We start from the raw sequence: 9,192 nt of genomic DNA on the forward strand, positions 1-9,192 counted from the left end.
AGAAATATCTGGTCATGAGGCCCAGCTGGGGCTCGACACCAAGACAAACAGACTGTCTGACCGTCAGTTGCAACGTGACTCTGACTCTGACTGAATCAGATTGGTTAGCGCGCGTGATGGTGAAATGCGATGTGAAGAGCGAGCGTTGCAGAAATGCGTTATAATGTGGGATGTTCCCATAGTACAAACTACGGGAAGTAAGAAATAGGAATTTTCGAGGCAGAAGTATTTTTCTGTCATCCCTTAAAATCCCTTTACTACTCCATCCAGGCCCGTCTTCTTCCTCCTCTAAAGTATGAATGTAATATCTGACGAGATGAATTCCTGTTTTGAAGTTAACATACACTGCTGCATCCGACATCGTATAGAGGATGCCAATTAGCGCATTATTCCGTGTAGAACGATATGAGTGTGCAAGGCTCAAGTGGAAGTACGCAGTTGTAAGTACTGTCTTTTTTTGGCATGTGAGAGACATAATTGTTTTATGTACTGTTGATTTTTGCAGAAAGTCGCAGCTCCAGAGTATTCTCCTGTGTCTGGAAACATCATTCCCATTACATTAACTGTGATTCCAACAAAGAGTATGGTCTTGGAGGTTATAATGTCAGGATTTTTTAAATGCTGTGTTTCAAACATTTAAAGGCTTTTAAGAATTCAAGCTATTGGCTAGTACACTTGAAGTCTAAATGCTATCTCTTAAGTTAAAGATTATCACTAATATTCATGAACTGAAATTCCTTTTATGCATGATTTATAAACATTTTGGCATGAATGTTAAAAAAAAATACCATTAATATTCTTGAAACTGAATTTTCTTTTATGCACAATTGATGAACATTTTGGCATGAAAATAATTTGATAATCCATTTACGACTGGTCATGTAGGGAATGCTCAAGTGGGATAATTCTTCATTAATGAAGTCCACCTTTCCACCTTAAACTGCAACAGAATAAGACTTTTAGATACATTACCCCCTATTTTAAAAACTGGTAGAAATTGCACCATCATAAATTTTTCAGCAACCAATATGTTGTGTTTTGACGGTCAATAAAAGTGTTGTATGTCAGAAGGGGTCGGAATCAGGCAGGAGGAGGTTTTGGTGGGGGTATGAATGCAGGTGCAGGGGTTCAGCCAGCAGGAGGAGATCAGGTCGTCACAGGCCACTTGCGTCGATCCATTTCAGCTCAAAAAAATTTTCAGAGAGCTCAACTTCCTGGTATAAAGTAACGGTAAGTCATTCATTGTTGTATTTATAATACGCAGTTATAATGTTGTAAACATGTTATTTATAATGGAGATATTAAACTCTGTTAGTTTTTTTAGCACATTTTCATTAATATATTGGATGTGCTTGCTTTCAGATTCCTCATGGTAGCAGATATGCTAGAGAGTACATACTGAAGACATTACTGGCCCATATTGCACCAACAGTGTTCATTCCGCTCAATGTAAGTTCTTTGTCTTTTGCTCAATATGTTACTGCTAATCAGTGATTTTATCAAGATATCAGTTTACAGGGGAACTGGGATAGCACAGTCATTATGGTGACTAGGCTATGGAGTGGACTGTGCAGGACTGGGTTCCACTTTGAGTGGGGGCAAGAGGTTCTTCTCTTCTGTATAGCATCCAGACTAGCTCTGGGGCCCGAACAGCCTCCCATGCAATGAATATGAGGAGCTGTTTCCTTAGAGTAAAGCGGCAGGAGCTTGAAGCTGACCACTCATCTACATCTGGTGCTGAGGCTAAGAATGCTGGAACTATACTTCAACTCCCCCATACATATACATTGCATGGTGCTTAATTAATTAACCCCAGGGATGACTTTATGTTTTACCTTATTAACAGATTGTAGTGAAATCCCCTATTTAATGAAACTCTTGGGGAGTGGCTTTTGTTGTACAAAATAAAGATTTATGCAAAATTTCATCAAGAGACTGTTCATCTCATAAGGCTCACTGTATACAGTTATATAAGCAGTTCAGGGAACTGTTTCTACACAAAGGAGTGCAGTTATATAAATCAGTCATTTGAAATTCATTCCTAAAATAATTAACAACATATGAGGTAAATTTTTAATCAAGCCACCATGCTGCAACAAGGCCATGCCATAGCTCAAGTGGTTAGTCATTGGCTTCCCACTGCGGCAGCCCGGGTTCGGTCAAGTTGGATTTGTGGTGGACAGAGTGGCACTGGGACGGGTTTTCTCCAAGTACTTCAATTTCCCCTACCAATCTTCATTCCACCAAATTCTCCATCATCATAATCACCCAGGGCAGGCTACAATAGGCCAATCCGTGGCCGCCATGCCAAGTGGACCCAGTTGGACTCCACCCACCATTAAGTGAATAATTAGAATTAAATACTGCAACAAGTGGCATGATTTTGATGTGAATTCCATATGAGATTTCACTCACCAGAGCTTATGGTTGTACTGTAACAATTTCTGGCAGAGATAAGACAGGAATGTCTTCCCCCTCACCTGAGGATGGAAGCTCATCCAATTTCAAACCTGTAATGTTCTCTGGTTTTTAGAATACTTGATGATGGGCAAAGTCCAAAAACACACTAATTCTGAAGACTGAATTGGGGTTTCACTGAATTGATTTATTTGTAGTTTATTTAATGTCCCTATCACTAATTCAGACTATGTAGTGTCGAAGGTAAAAGGTAAAGCTATCCCTGTCACAGGCCATGGAGGCGCATAGGGTTGTGAGACGTCAAGGCTCCCGCATTTTTTCTAAACCACTGGCTCACAGATGGCGGTGAGGTTGTCACCCTTATGCACTGGCCAACTGTTACCCCACAGGAAGATTCCTGGTACTCATTTCTGTTAGAGACTGAGTCCACCCAGGGCCACAGTGCAGCTGGAAGGATTAGGTAAATCACCTCATTGGGAATGAAACCCGTGACATTGTGGCTCAACCAACTATGTTACCGCGTGCCCCATATAGTGTTGAATGGTAATGAAAAATTAATTAGAAGAGGCATGGAAGAAAATGGTCATGGCATAGTTTAAGATTAACCAGTGCATTTGTTTTGAAGGGACTAAGGAGGACCTGAGAAGATGCTGGCATTGGAGACTGCTTATTTCAGTTTAGAATTCTTGCTGCTTATTTTAGTATTGTTTCTTTTGATTCCAATGGTTTGAGGTCTTGTGTTATATGTATATAACTTTGTGCTGGGAACTTAGATAGCAGAGCTTTGAGAGCAGGAACTGACTATATTAAATTCTCATTTTGGGTGTTGGTAACAGATACTGAATTATATACAGTATCAGATGTAGGTAAAGTTTCTTGCACAGTACTGTACAATTATAACTTGTATGACTTCTGTTACCATTTTCACTGGTTATAATTTTAATTCAAGATAAGTTTTCTGTTATGGGGTGAGTGACATAATTGTGGGTTTATACATTTTTCAAAATAAGTTTTTAGCAGTGTAACTGATGAAATACCAAACACTGCTTACTTTCTTGGAATTTCAGGTTGTGGAAGTGGTAATGACATCAGATGGATTACTTGCGTGTAATTTTTGTGGTGACAGTATCTGGGTTATGCAATGTTGACTGGCATGATGATTGATGAATAATGCATCGGAAAGGATTTGGGATGAAGCACTTTCCTGGAAATTTGCTGGGGGGACAGAGGAAAATTGAGAAGCCTCAGGATAATGATGTAGGATCTGATTTGTTATGGGCACTTCTCTTTTGTAGTATGAAGTTTGTGGAATAGATTCCTCTTTCTTTGTCGACGATTCAGAGGCCGCAGAAAAGCTGGACAATGCTGACAGGAAGATCACCACAGTAAAAGGATTTAAGGTATGTTGTGGTGACAGATGTGTGAATATCTCAGTTCTGGGGATCAAATGAATGCATATTTTTCTGTATATGTTTGAATATTGTGCTGATCATCAAAACTGTCATTTTGTTATTCACTTACACATGTCAAGGATTTCATTTATACATGATACCAAAGAAATGTATGAATTGTAAGGGATGTGTCTCATAGAATTCTACAGATACTCTCATGCAGAAAGTCACTGAAAAACAAATGCATATTTTTCATTCTAAATGAATGAAAAGTTTAAAATTTATGCTATTTTTGTGTGAAGAAAGTTCATGAGAGTTATCCAGAAAGTAAGTTCCGATGGGATATTGAAAAAAAAAGAAAGAATTTACTTTCAAAACATTTATATTTCCACTTAATGTCCATATTGCAGTACACTACTTTTTGACATAGTTTCCAGCATTGCCGAGACACTTGTAGCGGGGTACCAGTATTTGTGTCCCTGCATTGTAGAATGATGCCGCCTGCAATGCAAACCGTTAATGGCTTCTTTGACCTCAATGTTGCCGTGGAACTGCCGGCAACCAAGGAAAGTTTTCAGATGAAGACACACATGAGAATCACTTGGCACTAAGTGTGGGCTGTAGGGCGTATGATGAAATTGTTTCCAGTCAAATGTCACGATGAGACTGTGCGTCACAGCAGCAGTGTCTGGGTGGGCACTGTCATGAAGCATCACAACACCCCAACTGACCATGTCACGGCGGCAGTGTGTGGGTGGGCACTGTCAGCAAGCATCACAACACCCCAACTGAGCATGCACATTTTCACTTCCTTCATTAAAGTGTCTTACCCATCTCTGTACCATCAAAACACTCGTGGCATGTTCTCCACACACACCTCAAAAAGTTTACGATCAGCGTCAGTCGGCTTCATGTTTCTTGCATTCAAGAAACGGGTTACAGACTGCATTTCATATGCGGCAGGTTTCTCAATTTTCTTCAATCTTGTACACACAGAGGACGATGCATAAATGTGGTGTGATTGTCTATAAATGGCGTCTGTGCCTCCCCATAAGATCAACAAACACTGCATGCATGGACATCACTGTGACCATGGCGTTGCAGCGGTAATATCTGGAAACGGAACTCATTTTGCAGATACACCCCATACTTAGACATACAAATATTACAGTATCAGTACTTAGTACCATTACATGAAGGGAGAATAACAAGACAGTCATAGAGATACAGACTGTGAGAATGGAAGGTGGATGGTCCAGTTTATTGTTTAATAATAATCTACACATAAAAAAAGGTTTATGGCAATTTTTTACACTCAACAACCCCCCCCCCCAACTAACTTCTATAAAAGTAAAGTAAATAAGTAAAGGTGTCCCTGTAACAGGTCATGAAGGCCCATAGGGTTGTGAGATGTTGAGGTTCCCACATTTTCTAGACAATCAGCTCACAGATGGTGGCAAGGCTGTAAGCCTTATGCACCGGCAACTCTTTACCCCAGGGAATATTCCTGGTACTCATTTCTGTTAGAGGCTGAGTCGACCCCAGGACCATAGTGCAGCTGGCAGGATTAGGTAAATTGAAAAATTCACCTCATCCAGATTTGATCCTGCAACCTTCCAGCTTGTAGCATAGTGCCTCAACAAACTATGCTACTGTGAGCCCCAAGATATTTCTATAGGCTACATAAAATGTTTGAGTATGAAATGACGAATGTAGAAAATTGCATAGACATCTACATATCAGCTGCATGTTTATATTCTGATATCTTACTATATATTGAAACTTTTAGGGAAATTATAACATCAGGCACCATGAAAATACTACAATTTTAGTAAGCGCTTATTTAATGACACTGTCAGGGACTCTATATAGTTTTGAATGACTAGACAGTGGATAATTGGAAAGAATGTGGAAGGAAGTGGTCAAGGCCTAATTTTAAGGTACTTGGAGGGACTCTGGGAAAACACGAAAACTACAGTCAAGATATTAGGTGTCATGGCCAAGACTTGAACCAAGTACATTTTTTGTTTTACTTCATGCAACTTTCTATCGGTCAGATTACAGAGTACAGAATGAAAAAACTATTAGTAAATAATAGACTGGAAAGGATGTGGATGGAATGGTAATGGCCTAATGAGCTACTATCCTCACATTATCCTGTCAGGACTAAAGGAAATCAAAAAACCTTAATCAGGACTGCCAGTCTCCAGGCCACGATTTGAACCTTGGGTGTCCTGAACAAGACTGCTACTCATTCAACCTCGACAGTACGTAAAAAGGAAGTAAAAACTTACCTTAAAAATGCTTCAACGTAAAGCAGAAATCACATGTAACAAACTGAAAAATAATACAGCACTAATCAATCTGAATACAGCAACTCACCCGGTTTCTCCCGATGTGAAGGACTTTGAGGTTCGGAACTTTAACAGGAAGCACACTCAGGCTGTCAAGTGCATAAAGCTTATTGTCAGATAAGTCAAGTGCTGTTAAATCCGGAACATTTTACTCAGTGATATCCAAAACTGCAAACATCATGTTGGGTCTGAATAATGCCACGGCATAATTATCCACAAGATTTGAAAACACAATTTCAAGTTAATCTTCAGTAATGCTGTGCATACCCATAATGCTAAACACAACGGCATAGCTCTGGTCCTGTTAAATACCACCTGTCTATGTGTAAGGGATGGACCATAAAATCTGGCCCTCACACAGCAACCTACAATGATATATTGTGCTTTCCCTTTGTATTAACTCTTTATTAATTCTACGCTTTGAATGAAATGTAGGACTTTATTTTGGGGGGCATCATATAAGTCACTTGGTTACATGAAGAACTGACCCAGGCGGAGATATCTTAAGCAAGCTATGGCCTCACAATCGCATAGGATATGTGTGACTGATTTGTCTTCTTGTAGACACCTTTCACAGGTTGGGTCATCTGTCAGTCCCGGGTTCAAAAGGTGTCCTTTTATGATCCAGTAAGTAATCCTACCACCCACCTTAACTGATCTCTGTTTAATTTCAACAAGTCCTTCGTTCTTCTGGCAAAGGGTCCTGATATAAACCCCTTGCCTGCCTGTCTACAAAACTACTGATAGACTTTGATTATGTTACATAGTGCAGTTGTAGTGAACCTGATTTGATAAATTACATAACACCATGCAGCAATGTCCCTTTTGAGAAGCTAACAGATGCTAAATTTTTTACGAAATTCCACTGTTTCTGGAACTCCAAGCATCATTACCAGGCTTGTAACAGCCTGCCACTGGATTCTTTATCAACAGGAAGATAATCCAGTTCACACAAGAGTTATGCTCAGTGTATGATTAACTGTGTCAACATTCACACTGATGATCCACAGTAACTTTATTTACTTAACACAAAAAAAGACCAGTACATTACAGTCTGTGTGTATTTCATAAAAAGTGACATGCCTTGATAATGACTATCTTGTTCTATCACTCTTTGGCAGTCCCTTCTACTGCAGAAAGCAGTCATATAGCACTGATTATGGGTCCCCCACAGTACATATCCCTTGGGCTCTCTCTCCATCCATGCCTGGCTACAACCTGTGGACACTGGTGGAACCCTGCACCCTATTTCACGAGTTGATCAAGTGTACACGCTTATGTTCATTACTTCCAAAGCCTCAACACAGGCCTGTTCAAACTGATATAGCTACATCCAGGGACAAGCTGGATGAGCAGGCACAGACTACATGATTGGTTATTCACATGCACACCTATTTCACAACAAATGTGTGGCTTGAGCTGGGGATATGGAATTTAATATTTTGCAAAATTAGTCTGAAAGCAGGGATGCACAGATTGTGCAAGGAAATAAAATACACTTTCTGTAGTAAGAACATAAAAAAGGTATACCAAAGGAACAGGACTTGTTGAAAACTATACAAATGAACTATGTGTCTAATTAACTGACGTAATGATGGTTTTCCAGGGACTATTATATTGCACATAACTGAAACTAAAATCCACTTACATTCAAGAGCAGATGCTGTACATAAGTTTAACTCAAGTAATTAGGTAAGACCACGCATGAAAGAGATCCATCAATGTACAATATAATTAAAAAAAGTCATGATCAAATTTGTTCTTTGTATTTTCCAGCATTGTTACTTCATTTGGCAGTTTATTAACAGTATAGGGCTGTGCTATAGGTTGGGTGGTTAGTCACCGGCTTCCAACCACAGTGGCTTGGGTTCCAGGTCTGGTCATGTGGTTGTATTCTTAGATCATCCACTGTTTTTGTTAAGATACATCACAGCAAATACAGTGTAGACAAGCATTCTCTCACCTGGATCTGTGTGGAAGAGAGACAAATCAAGGGCTTTTAGGTCAGCATTATAACGTTTCACCATTGCTGCCTTTATTTTGTCCTTCAGGGTAGAATGGAGCTCCACGTGTGGTAACACTGGCTTTACTTTTAACACCAGCTGAGCAAACAGACAGACAAAATTGTTTAGAACGATTTATACATGTATTTGTTACACTAAGCTCACAGTGATGAGGCACAAGCTATAATCAGTACAACATTCAAAGTCAAGACAGATTCACTTCAGTATATGGCAATATCTAAAGATATTACTGAAGTTTTTTTTATCTTTAGTGCATTCAGAAATCAGAAGTTAATTCAAAATAACTTAATTTCAACTTCAGAAAATCTCACCACAGTGGAATATCTCTACTTAACATTTCCGGTGTTAAAATCATCTTTAATTTAGTCTTGAATTCAATTTCTAAAATCCAGCATCCATATCTCACTGTTAGACCTCATTCCCCTACTAAATCCTTTGCACGCAAAAGGTGAGTTAAACTGTTTGGTGTACTTGCATTGCAACAGATGAATGATTCAAGTCAGTGTTAATTACTTAGTAGAGCATTTCTGCCAGCAGATGGTAGCAAGTGTGACGTTCAGAGGAAAAAACAAGCTTTAACATTACCTAAATCTCCTGCAATTTTAAACTAACATGTGAAAGTACTGTTTACCTTTTCTATGCACAACAGCATTTACTGCAAGCAGCCTTAGCATTTCCACCATGCAGTTCTATCACGGTTCGGGAGTATATGGGTTAAAGCTTTGCCAGTTTCAAGTTCCATTTTATACTATGCTACAGTAATATGAAAGTGGAGAGTGGCCCAAGGACTTTACAGAAGTTACAATGATTGCCTTAAAGAAAAAGACAAAAGCTACAAAATGCAGCGACCATCGCACAATAAGTCTTATTGCACATACAGCAAAGATAATAGCAAAGATACTTAAAAGAAGAATTGAAAGGAAAATAGAGGATGTACTTGGAGAAGATCAGTTTGGATTTAGAAGAGGAAAAGGAACCAGGGATGCAATTGGGATGATGAGAATT

The 9,192-nt window shown here is 39.2% G+C and overlaps 2 long non-coding RNA genes across 2 annotated transcripts in view; one reads left to right on the forward strand and one right to left on the reverse strand.

Annotated features, from left to right (window-relative positions):
- Positions 1-115: 115 nt before the first annotated feature.
- Positions 116-9,192, forward strand: part of LOC111874084 — a 36,348-nt gene continuing 27,271 nt past the window's right edge. Inside the window, exons 1-3 of the long non-coding RNA XR_002844474.2 lie at positions 116-1,230; positions 1,363-1,449; positions 3,714-3,818. This is a non-coding gene — a long non-coding RNA (uncharacterized LOC111874084). The remainder of the gene's footprint in view (positions 1,231-1,362; positions 1,450-3,713; positions 3,819-9,192) is intronic.
- LOC117283056 lies at positions 6,293-8,992 on the reverse strand. The gene is made up of 3 exons (XR_004514062.1): positions 8,819-8,992; positions 8,127-8,265; positions 6,293-6,331 (listed from the first exon to the last, which is right to left on the reverse strand). It is a non-coding gene; the product is annotated as an uncharacterized LOC117283056 (long non-coding RNA).

The sequence above is a fragment of the Cryptotermes secundus genome, unplaced genomic scaffold, assembly GCF_002891405.2.
Source record: "Cryptotermes secundus unplaced genomic scaffold, Csec_1.0 scaffold2111, whole genome shotgun sequence".
Taxonomy (NCBI): Eukaryota; Metazoa; Arthropoda; class Insecta; order Blattodea; family Kalotermitidae; genus Cryptotermes; species Cryptotermes secundus.